At 40.8% G+C, this 21,257-nt stretch overlaps 1 protein-coding gene across 2 annotated transcripts in view; it reads left to right on the top strand.

Annotated features, from left to right (window-relative positions):
• Nucleotides 1-21,257, top strand: part of WARS2 (tryptophanyl tRNA synthetase 2, mitochondrial) — a 95,099-nt gene that overhangs the window by 28,834 nt on the left and 45,008 nt on the right. The window lies entirely within an intron of this gene.

The raw sequence follows: 21,257 nt of genomic DNA, 5'->3' as shown, positions 1-21,257 counted from the left end.
TCTGAAGAACACAAGAAAGGACAGATCAACACTGGGAAAGGGTTAGTCTCAGAAAGATTTTTCTCTTCAAAACAGAAGAGGAGAGTAGATGGTTATCTGCATGGAAATATTTGGAGAATCAGAGTAGAGAAGATATATTATACACTGAACTCAGCAAAGCAAGAACTGAGGTCATCTAACTCCTGGGGCTTAAGTAGTAGACTGGAGATTTAAAATTAGCTCCAAGGGGGGCACCTGGATGGCTCAGTTGGTTAGGCTTCTCACTCTTAATCTTGGCTCAGGTCATGATCTCACGGCTCGTGAGATCAAGCCCCATGGCAGTGCAGAGCCTGCTTGGGATTCTCTCTCTCCCTCTCTCTCTGCCCTCCCTCCCTTGCTCACATTCTCTCACTCTCAAAATAAATAAAAAACATTAAAAAAATAAAATTAGCTCTGAGGAAAATGGACCAGCGAATTAGCTGGGCTTGGCACAATCATCATTGGACTATAGAGTCTTCAAGGGCAGAGACTGTGTTTTATTACTCTTGTATCCCCACTGCCCCGTACAATGTTCAGTGCATGGTTAGTGCTCAATGGATATTTGGATGGATAGATGGATGGATGGATAGATGAATGGTCTGGTATGTAGTATGTGCTTATTAAGAGTTTATTTTATTGAATTAAACTACACTTGATCCCTAAAGAAGGCTGAGGTGAAATTAACTATATCATTAAACTAAGCCTTTAAAAGTCTACAGTTTGGAAACAGGACTAAATAAAGTTGCTGGTACCCCTTTTATACTGCCCAAATTTTGTGTGTTGGCTTTCTGCAGAATAAGGGGTAGCGGTGGTATTTTGCTTTGGCAAGGTGGGTGAAAGGGTGAGTTGTTATGTCTAGCACACATTCATTATTCTGCTGCTTTTGGCTCTGGAATCTGGCCCAAGTTCAGAAATGTCATATTTGGGCTCATATTTGCAGCCTCCGAGGAACCTGCACCTTCCTGCTCTTGCATCCTCATCTGAACGTTCCAGTAACTTTGAGAGAGTTCAGATATCCCTGTTTAAAACTGAACAGCTAGTGTGTGTGTTAGAGGGGCTTGGGCACCCACGTTAGGAAACGTGTATGAGACGTGATAAGTGAACTTCACGATTCCAGATGTCATGGCATGTGCCTTTACTTTGGGAAAAGACTTGGAAGAGAAAAGAGGACAGGGGCTGTTTGAGAAAGAAAAGAAAAAGACCTCAAGTCTTTTATTTTTCTATGAGAATAAAAAGGAAACTGGTGATGAAACTCTCTCATCCAGTAATTCAATATTGAGCACCTGTGGATTACAGAGGACGTCTCATTAAGATGAAGCTAGTGAAATGCAACTTGTTCACTGAGGAAAGGTTTTTGTTATCCTTCATTAAAGAAACAGCGTGGTCTTGTTTTGGTTTTAAATCAGTGAAGATTCCAAATTGGTTATTGTCTAACAAAGGGATGTTGAAATCATCCTGATTCTAAAACATACATTTCTCTTCCCCTTACCAGTTTACATCAGGAGTTGGCTGTTTTTCCATTATTACTGGGGACACTGGTAGGACCAAAGCATTTTTCTCCATGTTGCTTCTGGTTGTTAAGAACTGTTATAGTGGAAACCCTGGCCCCTTGAACCACAGCAGCAGCAGGTGAGCGGAGGAGTAACTCGGTTTCAAAATATTTTAAGAGGTTGTTTGCTGTGTTGAAGTCGTCACACAACATCTGAAGTTGATTTTGAGATTCTTAATTTATCCTTCTCAAAGATTCAGACTAAAAAAAAGAAAACAGTAAACACACTTCCCCTTGGTTTTCTCATAAATCTCATCCCTTCACTCAACTCCAAACATCCTGATCCTGCAGTGTTCTGCTGTGTTCCTGTCCCTGCCAGATGGGTGTGCTCCTAGATGCCTGGTGGGGGCACACACTGCTTGTCTTCCAGAAAAGGGGAAATAGCACCATATTATAGGCAAGACACACTCAGCCTAAGGCATAACTAGTCAGAAATCAAACTGGATTTATATCATGAGCTCCCCGTGTGCTTGTGAATGCCTCTTTAACAGCACACGGTTAAAATAAAAGGTCAGGAAATTGTCACGTAAAATCCACTCTAAACCTTGAGATAAGATTGCTTGATTCTAAGGAGAGAGTCGAACAACTTTATAAGGAGTTCACAAAAATAATGTTTTTCAGTACATTTTATCCAAAGAGTATTTTATTATAGATTCAGCTAAAATTATAATACATTAAGAATTTGGGAAACTGTTCTGAGGATTGTAGGTACTGTTGACTAAACGATGGCTACCACTTGCTTAGGTAACCCGGCGGGGGTGGAGGGGGGGGAATTTGCTATTCTACTAGTCTTGGTAAATGTCCTTCCCTCCTCCACCTCTCCCCTGGCACTACTGAGCGCCATAGAACTTAACACCAGACTTCAAGCTCCTGCATTCAATAAGCTTCACATAGTATTCACTTCTACTTCATTCACATGCATGTATTGAACCTCCACCCTGCTGCTGCTGGGAATAAAACATGGTTCTCACCCTTGAGAATTTCATTGGCTGGTGAGGGAGTAGACTTACAGGAAAAGTAAATTACATACAACTACGTGCTATAACAGAGGGAGAACAAAGAATCATGAGTGCTTCTAGGGGCAAGTAACTCACCTTGGGAAGATGGAGAAGACTTCACAAATGTGGCGACATCTGGACTGGGTCTTAAAAGAGAAATTGAAATGTGTCAGGTGGAGAAAGGCACACCAGGAAGAGAGAACCAAACGTGCAAAGGCTTAGGGTTTAGAAAGAGTATGGCTTCTTCAGGGCAGTAAGAGAAGTGTGTAATTCATGGAATGCAATGGTGGAAGAAAAAGATTGACAAAGTAGACCTGGGCCTTGCAGAGCGCTGGCGGCGGGGGGTGGGGGGTGGGGGGGTTGAGGGCTAGCACAAAAGGTAACATTGCTGGAAACTTGAGAGAATTTGCAAAAATACCTTGAGTTTGTTACATAAATAGGTAGGTAATTGGGCAATTTTTTCTGCAACTGTGTTTTCTCTCTTTTAACTCTCATTCAGATGGAAAATAAACAAAATCCCTTTCGTATAACTCAACCGATGACATTTCAACAGCATCATCTTTACCAGTGGGGGTTCTTCCTCTCTACGCAAAACAGCTCCCTGTCCTCTTGGTACCTACATTTCTCACTCTTCTTCCCTAATTGCTGATTCAGGTGTGAATATTTGCAGTTACTTACTTAGTACCTATGATGTTTTGATGGTAATGTCAAAACAAAAGTCTGTGTTATTTTTCACAAAAATGTCAAAGAGTTTACCAGTCTTGGCAAGCAGTCATGTCCCTTGTGGTACCAAGTATCTTATCATTAATAATTACTCAGCATATAGGGGCGCCTGGGTGGCTCAGTCAGTTGAGCATCCGACTTCGGCTCAGGTCCGTGAGTTTGATGATCTCACAGTCTGTGAGTTTGAGCCCCATGTCAGGCTCTGTGCTGACAGCTCAAAGTCTGGAGCCTGTTTCAGATTCTGTGTCTCTCTCTCTCTCTGACCCTCCCCCATTCATGCTCTGTCTCTCTCTGTCTCACAAATAAATAAAACGTTAAAAAAATAATTTTAAAAAATTACTCAGCATATAGTAATTGGTTATGTAAGCAGATGAAAAATAATGTACCTTCAAAGCAAGTACACTTTCAAACCATGTGATTGAAATTGTTGAAAATAAGAGTAATGTTCTATTATCACATTGATTATTTTACCTACAAGAATTTAGTCATAGAGGAGAACTATGTACAACATAAGCAAAACTCAGTCTCAAAAACTCAGGAGTAAACTGCATTTAGGATCATTACAGGTTGAGTGTGAGTGCTGATTTTGTGGTGAAGCTGTTGAAAACTATAGTTTTGACTCAAAGCATATTTACAAAAATAAAATGTACCCATATAAAAATAGAAAATATGTAAAAATATATAAAAATAAAACGAGTTGAAAGTTTACTGGAAAATAGTGTTCACTGCAAAAGAGACATAAGTATCGTTTGGTGAATAAACGCAGACTTGGGGAGTTGTTGGAAATGAAACTAAAATATAAAAGAGAATAATTATTTCGGTTTATACATTTACAACTTGGTTGCTCTAAGAATGTATAGATTCCAAATGAAATCATTGGAATTGGAAACAAAACTGCATTTGGTTGCAGTTAGCTACATTATCTTATAAATGAGATACATGTTTCTTCAGCTTATTCAATAATACATGATGAGGCAATTCAATAACAGAATGAAAACAATGTCATCAATTTGTGTAAACAATCAGGAAAGGAAAGGCTATCTTGATTAAAGAAATATTTTCAAATTTAATAGGCACACTGAGAGAATTGACTAAGGAATGGGAAGTTACACACACACACACACACACACACACACACAGTATATGCAAATCAGAACCATGATTTTTGACACTAAAGAGGAGTAGAAAATTAAATGTGGTAAAGTTTTAGAGGAACAACTAAGTCCTCGACTGTGCAAAATTCTAAGGTTTATTAGTAAGTGTAAGAAATTGAAAACTCTGAAGTCCCCAGTACTGACACCTCTTTGACCACACGGTCTCTCACATCTACACAAAGATTGCCAATTTTTTCAAAACTTGTTTAAGAGAAGGGGCACCGGCTGTCTCAGTTGGTGGAGCATGTGACTCTTGATCTCAGGGTTGTGAGTTCAAGCCCCATATTGGGTGTAGAGACTACTTAAGATTTTAAAAAAAAAAAAAAAAAGCAGGGCACCTGGGTGGCTCAGTCGGTTAAGCGTCCGACTTCAGCTCAGGTCACCATCTCGCGGTCCGTGAGTTCGAGCCCTGCATCGGGCTCTGGGCTGATGGCTCAGAGCCTGGGGCCTGCTTCCGATTCTGTGTCTCCCTCTCTCTCTGCCCCTCCCCCGTTCATGCTCTCTCTCTGTCTCAAAAATAAATAAACATTAAAAAAAAAAAAAGCTTGTTTAAGGTGCTCAAAGCTGTGACACTCAGGAAGCTATGTGAGATGTTAAAAATATGTTAGACTATTTGTTCTCTAACGTTACGGGCTGTCGTCAAGGGCTTCCAGAGATAATCCAGGTAATCTTTCAAACGTAAGGAGGAATAGTGAATTAATGATTGGCTGACACTGATTTCTAAATGTGAACTTTTCCCTCCCCCCCATGTTTATTTATTACATACAAAGCATTTTAAGAATTTTTTCTAAAAAGCTTTGATGAGAAATCATAGATATATTCACTTGGTCTTTAAAAGTAAGAGAAACAGCTCATTGCTTATGATCTAAGAAAATATCTCAGAGCCATTTGGGCTGGGGTAATTATGCCAAAAACAATCTCTTAAAGTTTCAAAGGGGGACAAAACGTTCTTTCCGAGAACAACAGATCATAGCAGCTCAACAGTGCATATACTGCTTCATCAGATAAATGGCACACAGTATTTTCACCAAAGACAAGAGTATTTGCTAAGTTTAAATCTGCATTTTTCTGAGTGATTACAGCATAGTGAAAATTTCAGAGCTACCATTCAAATGTAAGAAATACATGGAGCAGAGCCAAGCACGTGCAATAATTGTACAAAATCAACGCAAATATGACCCTAGAACCTGGATTTTCCTGGCGCAAAGTAACAACAACTTCATCTATGTGTCTATTTGTCGTGAGCTATGCAAAAATGCTTCCTGCATCTCAGCACCACTGCCTGTGTGTCCTTGTAGTCCGATGGGTCCCAATCACCAGTGTTGAATGCTTGTTTTCTACCCTGCCTTGCCCCAGCATGGGCTCGTGCAGCTCTTTGGAGGAGCTCAGCGGCCTGGCAGATTACAGATCCTGAAAGACTCACCAACCCACTCAGTTCACTGGCTTAGCCAAGTGCTTTAGTTTTGCTGCCATCACAAAGTGCCACAGACTGAATGTTTGAAAACAACAGAAATTCATTCTCTCACAGCTCTGGTCGTTAGGAGTCTGAAATCAAGGTGTCAGCTGGGCCCTGCTCCCTCTGAAGGGTCTAGGGAGAATCTGACTTGACTCTCTCCTTGACTCAAGGAGAATCTCCTTGACTCTTTAGCTTCTGGTCGCTCCCTGCCATACTTGGCATTTCTTGACTTATGGCTACAACCCTCCTATCCCTGCCTGCCATGTAACATATCCTTTTTCCCTCTGTGTCTCCCTCTTCTTATACGGACACAGTCACTGGAATTAGGGCCTACTCTAATCCAGCATGACTTCATCTACACTGATTACATTTGCAGAGGTCCATTTCCCTATAAGCTCACGTTCTGAGGTTCAGGTAGACATGAATTTTAGGGAGATAAATTCAACCTACTACATCAAGCAGTGGAAATACTGTAAATTTCATCTTATCTGGAATAATGTCAATTGTTACTTTTTTTTTTTCTTTGCATTTTGGGCTTTAAATTATAAATCCTAAAGATTACTCTTGTGGTTTCAGTTGAATATGATATTGGCTCCAGTGCTAGGATGATTAGTGAAAAATAGCTTGTTATAAAATGTGAAATTTACTCATATGAGGACTTTAAGAGACAAAACAGATGAACAGAAGGGAAGGGAAACAAAAATAATGTAAAACCAGGAGGGGGACAAAACAGAAGAGACTCATAAATATGGAGAACAAACTGAGGGTTGCTAGAGGGGTTGTGGGAGGGGGGATGGGCTATATGGGGAAGGGGCATTAAGGAATCTACTCATGAAATCATTGTTGCACTATATGCTAATTTGGGTGTAAATTTTTAAAAGTGAAAAATTAAATTTAAAAAAAATGTGAAATTTAAATAGTAACCTCTGGGGCACCTGAGTGGCTCAGTCAGTTAAGCATGTGACTCTTGATTTCAGCTCAGGTCATGATCCCAGGGTTGTGGGATCGAGCCCCAAGTTGGACTCCATGCTCAGCATAGAGCCTGCTTAAGATTCTTTCTCCTTCCCTCTGCCCCTCTTCCACTCACTCACTCTCTCTCTCTTTCAAATTAAAAAAATTAAAAAAATAAACACACATTAATTCCAGATTTCTCACTTGCTTAGTTAAGTCTCATCCAGAGGCGCCTGAGTGGCTCAGTCAGTTAAGTGTCCCACTTCAGTTCAGGTCACGATCTTGTGGTTTGTGGGTTTGAGTCCCCGGTCAGACTCCGTGCTGACAGCTCAGAGCCTGGAGCCTACTTTGGATTCTGTGTGTCTTCTTCTCTGTCTGGCCTTCCCTCGGCTTGCGCATTCTCTCAAACATAAATAAACATTTAAAAAAAATTTCTTTTAAATTAAGGCTCATTCATGGAGATATGTGCCCCTACCATGTCTAAGTAATTTGTATGTGTGTGAAGTCCACTTAGGAAGGATTTTCTACACTATATTCAGGTGTTTGGATTTGTTCCTGTAGGAAAGGAAGAACCAGTGGAGATTCACTATTTCAAAAAGATATTCCAGGTTGTGGTATGGAGTATACAAAAGTCAGATCAGATGAGATGAGTGGGGTTTAGGCTACATTGATGGGGATGGGGAAGTGAGATTGTATTGGGTAACATCCTCACGATTCAGTAATTGATTAGATGATGTCAATAATAATAGCTAATATTTTTTCCAGCTTTATTGAGATCTAATTGACATATAAAACTGTGTAAGTTTTAGGTGTATAACCTGATGATATGATACATGTATATGCTGGGAAAAGATTTCTGCAAGAAGGTCAGTTAAGACATTCACATAATTATTATATTTTGTGTGTGGTGAGAACATTTAAGACCAATCATAGGTAAGATTTATTGGGCATTTTCTATGTGTCAGGCACCATTCTAAGCACTTTTTATGTACTAATTTATTTAATTCTGGCAATAATCCTATGAAGTAGTTCTTTAGTAGTACTAAAATTTTGATTTTATATGAGGAAACTGTGGGACAAATGCTTGCCAAACGTCACCTACCTAGTAGTGGGAGGAATCAGAATTTTGACAGAATCTGGTGAGCAAAAGGAAGGAGTCTGGGGTGACTCTGGAGATTGGGGAGCTGAGTAGAAGGTTGGGTCATTAGCCAAGACTGAGATACAGAAGTGCAGCAGGGGTGGGGGGGGGGGAGTTTGACTGGATGGTTGTGAGTCAGTACATTTGGTTTTGGGTATAATATTAAGTTTGAAGAGCTGTGGGTGGGAAATCCAAATGGATATGTCCAGCAGATAGTTGATAGTAAGTACTAGAATAATATTTGTTACTCTTTTAAGTGTGTTAAAATTAATCTTTTAAAAGAAATAGTTTTAATTTCTTTATTTTTTTCATATTTATTCATTTTTGAGAGAGAGAGAGAGAGTAGGGAAGGGGCAGAGAGAGAGGGGGACACAGAATCCGAAGCAGGCTCCAGGCTCTGAGCTGTCAGCACAGAGCCTGACACAGGGCTGGAACCCACAAACTGGGAGATCATGATCGAGCTGAAGTCGGATGCTTAACTGACTAAGCCACCCAGGCACCCCTAGAAAATACTGTTTTAATGTATACATTATGCAGCTGTAGTAAAACATAGGGGAGAATCCGTGATACTGTCTCCTAGCCCCCAAAAAGAAAGTGCTTTTAATAGGGTGAGATTCTTTGTGATAGTGTATCCTCTCTACATCAAGTCAGGAAGGTAAATGACTCTCTTACCTGGAACTTTGTGACATTGTTCGGCCAAACAGGAAGAGGAGAGGCATTGGTGATGAATGTGCACCCGCCCTATCGTGGGTGAATTGCCTTCATCACAAACTCCCCTCAACTCCCACCCTGTGCTCCAACATTCCAGCAAATGTTCCCCCGCCTTGCTCTAACCACAGGGTATTCCAGTTCAAACCCGGCAGTTTATGGGAACCGCTTTTGTTGAAGTCATTAAAGAAAGAAAGGCCTGTGACTTCTCTTTCCGACGCACCGCCTGTTTTCTGTGTCATTTCAGTCTCATTAATCAGCGCTGCAGCAAGGTAGACATCGCGCTGTGTATTTTACTGTCCCCCGCACAGCGGCTCCTGCGTCTCTGCCCCCAGGCCGGCGCATTGGGGAAAAAGAGGGAGGGAAACCATCAATCTTCCCAGTTGCACATGTCAGCAGTGATTCCTTCCCCCTTCCTGTTGGCTGTCTCTCTCACCACCTGTGTTTAGAATTAGCATTGAAGCTGCTGCCCAGATGAATAAGAACCACTGTCCCTGTCACCTGCCCTGGTACGGGCCACCACTTCTGAATGAAAGCAAGAAGTCCGTAGGGCAATTATATTCATTTTGTGAACAGTGCAGGAAACAGAATCACACACCCCCTTAGAAGCTCATTAAAGCCTTACATTCAAGCAGATTTTAGGTCATGCATTCTAGCAGGTAGCATCATTTACTGGATCAGAGGAGTAAAAGCAAATAATTTCTTGGTGCCTTGCTGTATTTTCATAGTCTCCCTGTAAGTATATACAGCTGGTTGGTCTAGCCAGGTTCAAGTCCACTACTCACAAGCTACGCGTTATTCTCTGAACCCCTCTGTGCCTCAGTTTCTTCATCTGTAAAACCGACATGGTGATACTACCTACCTCATAGGGCTTTTTGTGAGGATTAAATGAGGTAATGGATTCATAGCTCCTGTACTTTGCACATTGTAAGCACTCCAATGGTAGCCGTTAATTACCATAGTTAACCTCATTGTTCAAATAATAAAACCGAGGTTCAGAGAGGTTAAGTAATTTGTGCAAGTGATAGGAGTGCAGAAGGAATTTGAATTTGGCACTGTCTGAGTCCCCCAAACTCATGCCCTTTCTGTTAGACTACATTGTTTCCATTCCAGCTCTATCTTAGAGATAATTTCATATGTGAGCTTAATAATTCATTTAACTTTATTACCCATTATATGAAGCAAAAATGGTAACAAGTGACATTCCTGTTAGCACTAGACTCTTGTAATTACATCAATTAATATAATCAGGCTGTATGCAGAAAAACTATTTTAAAAATTTCGCTCTACTAGGGCTCCTGGGTGGCTCAGTTGGTTAAGCGTTCGACTCCTGATTTCAGCTCAGGCCATGATCTCATGGTTCGTGGGATTGACCCCCATGCCGTGCTCTGTGCTGACAACACGGAGCCTGCTTGGAATTCTATCCCTCTCTCTGCCCCTTCCCTGCTTGCTCTGGCTCTCTCTCTCTCTCTCAAAAATAAATAAATAAACTTATTTAAAATTAAAAAAAAAATGGCTACAGAAGATGTTCTTGCCCTTAAAAAAAAAGTTAAACCATACAAACGTAACAAAAAGGAGGTCATTACCATCACTTGGGGTAACAACCATTGTTGTTAAAGTGTGTTCTTCCTTGTCAGAATTCATCTATGTAACAAACCCTGGTGGGCTAAGCATTGTTCTTGGGTCTTGAGGGGGCTGCTATTAGTATTCCCAGTTTACAGATGGGGAGGTTGCGTGACTTGCACAAGGAAACACATCTAGTGCACGGCAGAGCTGGTGTTGAACTCAGTGTCTGGCTCCAGAGTTGAACCCTTCACCCACTCTGCATGACTCTTAAATTCTTCTTAATTCTACTTAAGTTCTTCTTATCTCTTCCACAAGATTCCATCTCATAAAAATAAAATTTAATGTTATTTAATATTTCTCCTACTGATGGACATGTCGTTACTTGTGGCCCTCTCGCTGTGAAATAATGTAGAGAATGCCAGGTATCCTTTCGTTCTTGTATAAATATTTCTTTAGGACAGATTTCTATTCATTGAATGGTTGGATCAAAATATGTAAACGCTTAAAATTTTGACCTCCATAAATGGTCAGACAACTTAGAGCTTACTACATGCCAGGCACTAAGCACTTTACACTAATAAACGTATCACAGTCCACCCCTCCCCAGCCACCCATTTAATAGATGCTCAAAACCATATAAGTCATAGGGGCCAGGGCTTCAACCCAGGCAACCTAATGTGAGCCTGCTTGTTACCATGGTTAATAACCAAACAAGTTATCATAGTCCTGTTTTACTGCTTGACTTTGTCATTTTTCTCATTTACACTAAAGTCAAGATAGCGATATAGGCTGACACAAGGATCTGAACTGAAGCAGGTGTATTTGAAACATCCCCAGGAATTGTGTGAGTCTACGGGTTGCATGATGAGAAAGGCAGTCCTGGGTGGCGGGAAAATGAGACTTCTTTCTCTTGATAGTGGTCAGGACAGTCAAAGAGATTCTTTTTTGGAAGGGACTGTATGCCAGGAAAATAACTAGAAGTTTTTTCTCCATTTATAACATGATAGCATGTAACAAATTCACACTGTGTCTCTCTCAAAGGTTCAGAACACTTGGGTTAGTCATGGAGTTATTTCCTACACTGTGTATAAGAATTTCCAGCATCTCTGCTTTTACGTAGCCAACACCACCTGTTGTTTGTTGAGGTTTTGGTCAACCGAGTAACCATAAGACCTACCAACAACTGCTTAACTATTGAATCCAGACTCTCTCATAGGCATCAGAAGGACTTAGACTTTTCCAGGCAAGAAAATGGGTAGAAAAGAGCATTCTATATAGAGATCATTTTGTTTTCTCTCCATTACAATTCTGGTGTCAAAACCTTCTTGTGCGATTATTTTCTTGGTAAAGCCCAGGCTACATGTGCTTCCTGAATCCCTGAGCCATAAGGATTTATGGAACTGGACATTGCCAAGTAAGTCTACCTAGGCATCAACGATGATGTGCTTACTTGTTGTTACAGGTGTCTTTTCTCACCAATGTAGAGACTGTAACCATACCTTCATAATCTGTTGGTCTTCCCTGCTGCCAAATGTGATATCTGTACTGCCTGATGCCCAAATGGCTTCTGACCATGAATTAAGAAATAACTGTCTCAAGAGTTTTATTACCTTGAAATGTACATTATAAGCAAATGAACATACTTTTCACATTTTTACAGTGTGTGTGTGGGGGGGTGTGGGTGTGGGTGTGGGTGTGTGTGTGCGTGTGTGTGTGTGTGTATTTCCTAGCAGGTTGGCAGCTTTGGAGAATAATTATGTAGTAGTTGGCTTTGAACAGTGTTTTTTCAATCTTGGCCACACATTAGAATCACCTGGGGAGCTTTTAAAACTCCCAGCGCTCATGCCAAATCCCAAGCTGATTAAATCAGAATCTTTGAGGATGGGACCCAGGCATCAGTATTTTTTAAAGCTCCCAGGTGATGACTGTGCAGCCAGGATTGAGAACTGTTGACTTAGAAGGTATCTTTTTCTCGTTCACAGCATTTTCATCTGTACTTCAGTTTAAGTGGTTGAAGTGAATTTTCAGAATTGATGTTGGTGCCCCAAACCCCTCTCAAACTGGAGCATGCCCCAGAACTACTTGGAAAGCTTGTTGAAGCACAGATCATGTAACTCTTATTTCTTCTGGGATAAGCCCAGTCTTAGAATTTCTGAGTCGGTAGGTCTGGGTTGGGACCCAGGAGTTTGCATTTATAACAAGTTCCCTGTTATGGCGATGCTGCCGGTACTGGGGACACGTTGTGAGAACATCTGCTCCAGTGCCTTCCTTCCACCTTCCCTCTGCTCTTTTCTTTGCCGGCAGGGGCTGGCCAGGGCACCTGTCCCCAGGGCCGCCTGTGCTGTCAATATCCACCTTAGGAAAGGGATGCTTGAGAATACCACACCTACCGCACCACCTCCAGTGAGCACACAATCGAATTTTAAAAGTCTACTCCTTATAGAGTAGTTGAGTGCAACTTCCTCCTCATTCCAGATCACCCTCTTAAACCTTTTATACATCAGAATCAGAGGCACCGCTGAGGGTTTTGGTGTCCCAGTATGGAACTTGGATTTCACTTTCCCACAGAAACAATTTTATGAATGGTGTGTAGGTACAGCTGAAATGGTGATGTTAAAACCATTCATCAAGAATATTGTGGGCTCAATGAGGCTTCAATGGACTGCCTTCCAGGAACTTAACCACCATTTAAAGAACTGAGTTTCTGAGTTTCAGAAAACCAATTTCAAACAAACTCGTAGAACGTAACTTGTTTAGGAACTACATATAACTGGAACATTTGATTCATTTTGTTTATAGTTATTTTGCCCTTTACATTTTGGAGCCAAAGTGGGGTGGGGGAAGATTTGTCATTCATTCCACTAACATTTATTAGGTGCTCACAATGTACCTGGCACTGCCCTGTACTGGGAATATAAAGATGAAAAAGACAACTTCTGCCCTAGAGGAGCTCATATTCTAGAGGGAAAATATTTTCTAAGCAAATAAGAAAATATTTACCAAGTTGCCAGTGTGATATGTGCAATAATGAACTAATGAAGGAGGGATCTGTTCTGCCCTGGGGGCAGGGAGAGGGGTATGGTGGGTGGGGGGGAGAGACTGGGTAGGGGAGGAGAAAGAGAGAGGAAGGGGGGAAGGGAGGATGGGGGACTGTGTGTGTGTGTGTGTGTGTGTGTGTGTGTGCACGTGCGGGAGAGGAGAAGACATGTTTAAGAGGTTTAGAATCAGGGAGAGACTGTTAGACCTTGAAGACCCAAGGGAATTGCCCAGCAGAGAAGGGGATTAGGGCATACAGGACAATGGAACGGTCTGAATGTGGACAGGAATGAGCTCTACAGGACCGGCAGTAACCAGGTCAGCTCCTCACATAAGATGATGGAGGATGCCTGGGAAGGCCATTACTGGCCACACGAAGTTTGGACCTTAACCCAGAAGAAGAAAGGAGATTTATGCACACAGCATATATGGTGTTTGCATTGTTATCTCAGACCTTCTTTTTAAAGAACTTTCTTCTGTATGTGTCCCACTACCCTGAGGAAGACATTTTTTTTTCCCCAACAAAATATTGATACTTAGAAAATGTCTTGAATCAAGCAGTTTTCAGACCTGTGCTCTGGGCACCCCCTCAGAGGCTGGGTGGGGTGAGGGTAAAAGAGCAGGGAGGGCCTCCCTCCCTAACTCTCCCATTATCCACCCACCTACCAAGCTTTTCTTTGGACTGCTTTACATGTTGGGCATATCTAGTGAGAATATTGCACTTGAAAATGGGTATGTAACTAAGAAAGGCTTTAAAACCACTGTAATCTAATCCTCACACGCTTAGCAATAGTTTAAGGACTTTGGTGTGCGTAGCCAAATCTCTCAACTGTGGTTCTGAGACCATCAGCTGAAGGTGGGACATTAGGCAGGCACTGAGGCCGATGTGTGACCCGTGACAGTGGTTAGGAGGGTAAGACTTTAGTTGGCCACAAGAGGTAATGACAAAATCATTTGTCCCCAGAATGACCTAATACTTTAAGATCAATGTTTGAATTTTCTTATGAGGAAAAACTAATGTTTTTGTAAGCATCTCAGATTATTCTTTACACTTTTAAAAGTTGAGGACTTCTCGATCCCTTGCCTGTGTTAACTGTTCCATTCAACATAAAAATACAATGTGTGGTGGTCATTGAGGCATTTATGTCAAGAATTTGACACTTGCTGATTTGGTTTAGGAAGTGGTGTCATCATTAGGAGTTAAAAGTATTTCTCACCACATACCATGTTACATTATAATTATTTGTCATCTTCATATAGTATGTTAATTTAGTTTTGATCACCTTTGCTATGAAAATTAAAGAGACTGGTTTATTCTGTTCCTACATATAACCTTTGCATTTATTTTTATTTTTTTAATCTATTTTTTAAAGTTTATTTATGTTTTTTGAGAGAGAGAGAGAGAGAGTGAGAGCATGGGGGAGGGACAGAGAGAGGGGAAGAGAGAGAACCCCAAGCAGGATCCATACCATCAGCACAGAGCCTGACGCAGGGCTTGAACCTGCTAACCACGAGATCATGACCTGAACTGAAACCAAGACTCAGATGTTCAACCGACTGAGCTACCCAGATGACCCCATATAAGCTTTGCATTGAAATATAACTTAGCTGCCCTGAAGTGACAATGCAGTCTTTCTTGGGAGCTGGAGTCCCAGACCTTGTATTTTATCATCTGTCTCTGGTGGGGAGACATTCGCTGCGTTGCTGTTTAACATGTAGGAAACAAAACAGAGAAGAAAGACCTGAAGAATATAAGCCCAGAGAGCTGTTGAAGTACAAAAGAAATCGCTACAGAAGAAAAGAACACAGTCAGTGTCCCAACCTGAGGCAGAGTGTCCTGTGGTCTGCGGCTGGGCTCTGGGGTTCTGGATTCTGGTCCCAGCTGTCTGCCAGTGTGTCCATGGCCTTTTGGTAAACACGGCTGTGACACACTTTGTCCTTCTGAGAAACCTGTGTGTGGAGGCAGGTGTTGGTGGCTGAGGGTGCTCGAAGCCCGGGCCACCCCAGAGGTGAAGAAGTTCTAAACGGGTCACAGCCCAGTGTCGAGGGAGGGACCAAACTCAGAGCTCAGCTCTGGGACTGACCTCCCTGCCAGTGATTTCCCCCCACAGTGTCCTTCCCTAGAAAGTGTGGCCACTAATGTCAACTCCATCAAGGACATAAGGTATGCACGAGTACCAGGAAGTACGCTCATCACAAGAAGGAACATGTATGCGCATAAGCCTTCCATCCCAGGCTGGGGACTGCACAGAGCACACAGGGAAAAGAGATGCGCAGCTCTTGAAATTCGGAAGAGGCTTAAGTAAGTCTGCAGGAGACTTGTTAAAAGTCAAGTTTATTCCTTTTAGACTCTTTCATAGCCGAACAATACACATGAAGTGTTTATCATCTATGCCGTTAAGGAACTCACAGGGGTGAGTTAAGGAACTTTGGGGGTGACGTAAGACGTGCTTTCTCTTACACTGAATTAATATTTACTATATTGATTTCCAGGTCTGAGCATCTGGCTTCACTTCTGAGCAGAAATGAACCCATTTTTCTTGGTGCTGAGTCAGCATTTCCTCCCCAGACCCTGGGTTCTCCGGACATTCTGGAAGAACCGACTGTGGCCGAACAGTGAGCTATGGCCAAAGAAAGCTTCAGAGGAGCACCTGGCTTTTCCCGGCCACGGCTGAGATACTGTGTTTCTGTGCCGAGTCTCCTCTGTTTCAGCTCTTAAATCACTAATTGTTAGTAGAGGTGTTTAAAAAAAAAATGTTGAGATGTTCAAGGAGCCTAAGATTGAAATAGTAGGGTGATATATAGGATAGAATTGAGAAACACTGACAGAGAGCCAAGGAGTTGAGAATCTTAAGATGTATTTTTCTTTATACACAATTAGAAGCACATATAGACTTACAGAAAGAGACTTTTAACCCAGTTAGTTAATAATGTTGGTGACTTTTTTTATCATACTCTGTGATAACATGCCCTTTTACAGACCCGGTTAGACACAGTGGTTGTTCCCCAAGGTTTTGGTGTTGACTATAGCTAAAACAGATGAGGTGAATGAATGATTGCTATTATAGCTGGCTACAAGCAGTTCTTGGTTATAAGAATCTTGAAATTCTTACTAGAAGCCCTTGGTTCCCAACACCATACCCAAGTCAAAGCTAGTAGGCAGCCTCCTTTGCATGGATTTTATTCACTTGGAATTAAAGACAGAAGCTCTTTTTAGCTAATTGCAAAAACTATCTTTTGCAATAATTGGCAGCTTCCGATGTTTCAATTGCTTTTGGGTACGGTAATTAACACGAAGATGGCCGTGAATTTTGGATACGCTCAGTACCTTAAGACAGGAGTGGTGTTAGCTACGTCTGTCAGATTGGTAAGTATGTTCTTCCTTTGATTTGAACACCCAGCCTCTCCTCTGGAAGATATCAAATCCCGGGGCTGAAGCTGCCCATCAGTAAACACCGATTCTGCTACAAAATGAGCCAGTGAAGATACTGATTGGAAGGGGCATTTGTTAAGGAAATAACACCTGAGATAAAAATGAAACCCTCTTTTGTACAGAGCTCCTTGCTTATCCTCTGCACACTGCGATGGGATTGCAGCCCGATGCTCCAGACTCCCCATGAGAGCCTGTGGGCTAGTCCTGAAGCTGTTTTCTTTGTGGCTTGCCTCCTGTCCGCTGGGGAGACCACACTCCTCTCATTTTCATTCTTTTCCAGCTCTAGTGCTTTTGAACACAGAACCCCCATCCTCCAGCCACCCAGCCTCCACATTCCAGCCCCGTGATCTCATGGTACCCGGCAGAGCTCCCCTGCCATGCCGGCAGGCTGCCTGCTGACTCTTTCAGGGGGAGCAGATGGGAACATAAACTCGCCCGCAAGAGCAGGATGCTCTCTGTATATTTTTAAGACCAGGAATCCAGTTCTCATTTAGAGGCTGTATTTTTTTAATAGCTCCTTGAAAATTGAACAAAACCTTTCTTGTTGCTCTTATTTCTTGATAACATCATTCCTTCTGTGTAGACATATAGAATCACAGAAACTGGAGAATGGAGAAGATACATTAGATCTTGTCTGACCCATCCCCGCTGGTTACAGTTCTTTTTTCCCACAGTCTGTCCTCTAGTGCTTTTCTCTTTTAGTTTTCTCAAGAATTAGTTTCTCCATTTCTCCTGGGGGAAGGATTCCTGAGTTTGACCATGGAGGAATGTATGTGCAAATATTCATAGTCTTTTTTTTTTTTTCAGCTTGATATTCCTACTCTTCATAGCCCTTAACATTAGCATAAACAGCCCCTCTTTATCCTAAGTCAAGTATTTCTGGATGGTATTTCTTTTCCTCTTCCATTTATTAAGTTCAGAGCTTGTTTTTCTGCTTTGCTTTCTCTCTTCATCAATCAGTCCCTAAAGCCCATTAATCATTTTTTTTTTTTTACCTCACTGAAAGCTCCTTTGCTTATTCCCATATCAGGAACCCAGGGCTGGTTAAGATCCCAAGGTACTGAAGAAGCCTCACTGATATGTGTTTATTCCATGTTAACTCACTCTCTCTCTCTCTCTCTCTCACCCCCACCCCCCACCCCCAGCCTCGGTTCACAACCACAAAATGTTTCGACAAAAATGTTTCTAAATTATGATATGGGGAATTACTCATATCAGTCATCTGAGGGCTGCGTGTGTGTGTGTGTGTGTGTGTGTGTGCGTGTGTGCATATGGTTTTAAGTGGTAAGATTATATTTGTTCTCAGTTACTTAAAAGATATTTTTCATATCCTTGGAGCCACAAATCTTTCAGGTCTCCTGAGTGCTTGGATCAAATGCAATTCTGGACCACAGAACTATGACACATCAGTAGAATGTAGCATTCTATCGTAGAGCTGTTATCTCAGAAGTAGACGGGAAAATAATGACATTCAGGGAAAGCAGACTGTATTTGTAGGATGTACAATTCTTGAGGAAAGAGAAGGGCAAAGTTTAAATAGCCTTGGCCCTCACATATCTAAAGCAGATTAGCTCTTAAAAACTAGTTAGGTATATAGACTTTTTTCTTATATCACTTTTTTTTTTTTAATATCTCAGCTGTATTGAGGTATAATTGACAAGTGAAAGTGTAAGATATTTAAAGTGAACATCACAGTGATTTGATATGCACATGCCTTGTGAAAGGACTTCCTCTGCCTGGTGAATTAACATACCATCACCTCAGATGTTTATTTTTATTTGTTTGTTTTGTTGAGAATATTTAAGTTCTACTCTCTTAACAAATTACAGTTATACCATACAGCATTATCAAGTGTAATCATCATGTTTTACCTTAGATCCTCACACATTATGGTTTCATGGATTGGAGGACCTAATATTATAAAAACATCACTTCTCCCCAAAGCAATCTATAGACTCAATGCAATCTCAATCACAAACCCCAACAGTGTGGTTTTTTTTCTCTTGGAACTGGACAAGGTGATTCTAAAATGTATTGAGAAATATAAAAAGCCAAAGATGAGTAAAATAACTCTTGAAGAAAAAGGTAAAAAGACTCTCTCCACTGTGTGCCAAGACCTACTAAAAAGGCACTGTAGTGCTGACCAGAGATAGACACATAGACCAATGGGACAGACTGGAAAGACCAGATATAGACACAAGCATAAAAAGGTGCTTAATTTATGACAGAAGTGGCATTCCAGAGTAATGGTCAAAGACAGTCTTTTCCATAAAGGTACTGGACCAGTCTGATATATCCATGGGGGGGCGGGGGGGTTGGTTAAAAGAAATTGGATGCCTACCTCACACCATATGCAAAAAACTCCAAATGGATACACACTTAAATGTAAAAGATGAAACTTCAAAGCACACTCATACATGCATATACATATGCTTTATATATGTATACACACTCATACCTTTATGACATCAAGGTATTAAAAGATTTCTTATATGCCATAAAAATCTGTAGTCAAAAATCATATATTTGGTAAAATGAAGAATATCTCTTCATCAAAAGATAACATAAGGAAGACACATAGCTACACAATGAGAGAACATTTGGCTATACATGTAATTGATAAAATATTAGTGTCCAGAATATATAAAAATACTTAAATCAGTAAAAGACAATCCATTCTGAGAAAAATAGGCAAAATGACCTCAATAGGCTCTCCACAGAAGAGGAAATAAAAATAGCCAATAACCGTAAGAGTTCTCAATTTCCTTAACAACCAAAGAAATGCAATTAAACCATAATGAGATTCCACCTCATAGCCATCACCTTAGCTCAAAATAAAAATATTAAAAAAAAAAAAAACACTGGCAGTGTTAATGAGGATGGAGAGAGACAGAAATTGACGATAGAAATTGCAATATGTTGGGGCGCCTGGGTGGCTCAGTCGGTTAAGCGGCCGACTTCAGCTCAGGTCACCATCTCGCGGTCCGTGAGTTCGAGCCCCGCGTCGGGCTCTGTGCTGACAGCTCAGAGCCTGGAGCCTGTTTCGGATCTGTGTCTCCCTCTCTCTGACCCTCCCCCATTCATGCTCTGTCTCTCTCTGTCTCAAAAATAAATGTTAAAAAAAATAAAAAAAAAAAAGAAATTGCAATATGTTACATAGTTAGGAGTAGTTTTAATACCCTGTAGTACACCTGAAGAGCCATAATGCCTACCTTATGATGCAGCAGTTAGGTATATACGCTAGAGAAGGTTGGCACACAGAACACAAAGGTGTGTTGTTTTTTTTCTCCGTAACTTAATTTTTGGAAACTTGCAAGCCTACACAAAAGTTGCAATATTAATACAATGAATGTGATGAAGTCTCCCTGGATAGCAGCTAGTGGAAAGAAGTAAGTGATACTTGCCTTGATATCCCAACTTCACTTACTAGCCGTGTGGGCAATCTGTAAAGATCTGTGAGCCTCAGTTACCTCCTCCGTAAATTGGAAGCAATAAAATGCCTGCCATGTTGGGTATTGTGAGAATTAAATGCATTAATGTATATAAAGCCCTGAGCATAAATGCCTATAACATAGTTGCCCAGCAAGTTATGGCTGCTGTTATTAATATTTTGTTGTTGTTAAAAGTGATAATGACACATTTTATTTTTTTCAGAACCTTTTAATGACAGCACATTTACTGACGTGTATTCATTTTTCGTGTTTCACTACAGAATGCAAAATTATTCCAGAGAAAAATAGCCTTTTTTTCATCCTCTTTTACTTTTTTCTTTCTCATTTTCCTATTACAACTTCAATATTAGAAAGTGCAAATCAGTGAGAATACATGCCCTTAACAAAAATTTTTTATAATTTCAAATAATATATAGAATTAAAAACTACTTTTGAAGAAATAAAAGTATGATTTTATCAAAAATAAAAGGAAATGGAAGCACAAAAAAAGTTACATAACTTTATCAAGAAGCAACATTAGAAATAATGTGTAGGTTTTCTCATTTCTGGCCCAAGATCCTGCACACTGAGTTGTAATATCAGCAGTTATTTTTAAAGAAAACCGAATTAATTAAATAGCACTAGCTCTTAGCTCTAACGGTATGCCTTCCTTGCCTGAACGACAAAATGAATGAAATCGCATGAAAAACCTTTGAAATCGCATTAAAAGCCCTTTAATCTCCAATGAAACTTGGTTCTGTGTCTGAAGTCTTTCTCACTGACCCCCAGACCCACAGTCATCTTTTCCTCTTGGGAACTCCTGCCCATACCCCACTATTTATGGTTGCAAACAGATTACGATCATATTGCCACGTTGTACCATTACATATCTCTTCGTAAACATATCCTCTATCTCCAATTAGCTTGCATCTCCTGGGGATCCAGACCTTTTCTTATGTGCCTTTGTATGTTCTTGAGTGCAAAAAAAAACAAAAAACAAAAAACCTACCCACATTTTAAATATCATTTTCTGTCCTTAGTAACACCTAACATAGTGCTTTGCACAGACACAAAATAAATGCATAAGGATGACGAC

This window comes from Acinonyx jubatus, chromosome C1 (assembly GCF_027475565.1).
Source record: "Acinonyx jubatus isolate Ajub_Pintada_27869175 chromosome C1, VMU_Ajub_asm_v1.0, whole genome shotgun sequence".
NCBI classification, from domain to species: Eukaryota; Metazoa; Chordata; class Mammalia; order Carnivora; family Felidae; genus Acinonyx; species Acinonyx jubatus.
This window is presented reverse-complemented; position numbering and strand designations above follow the sequence as displayed.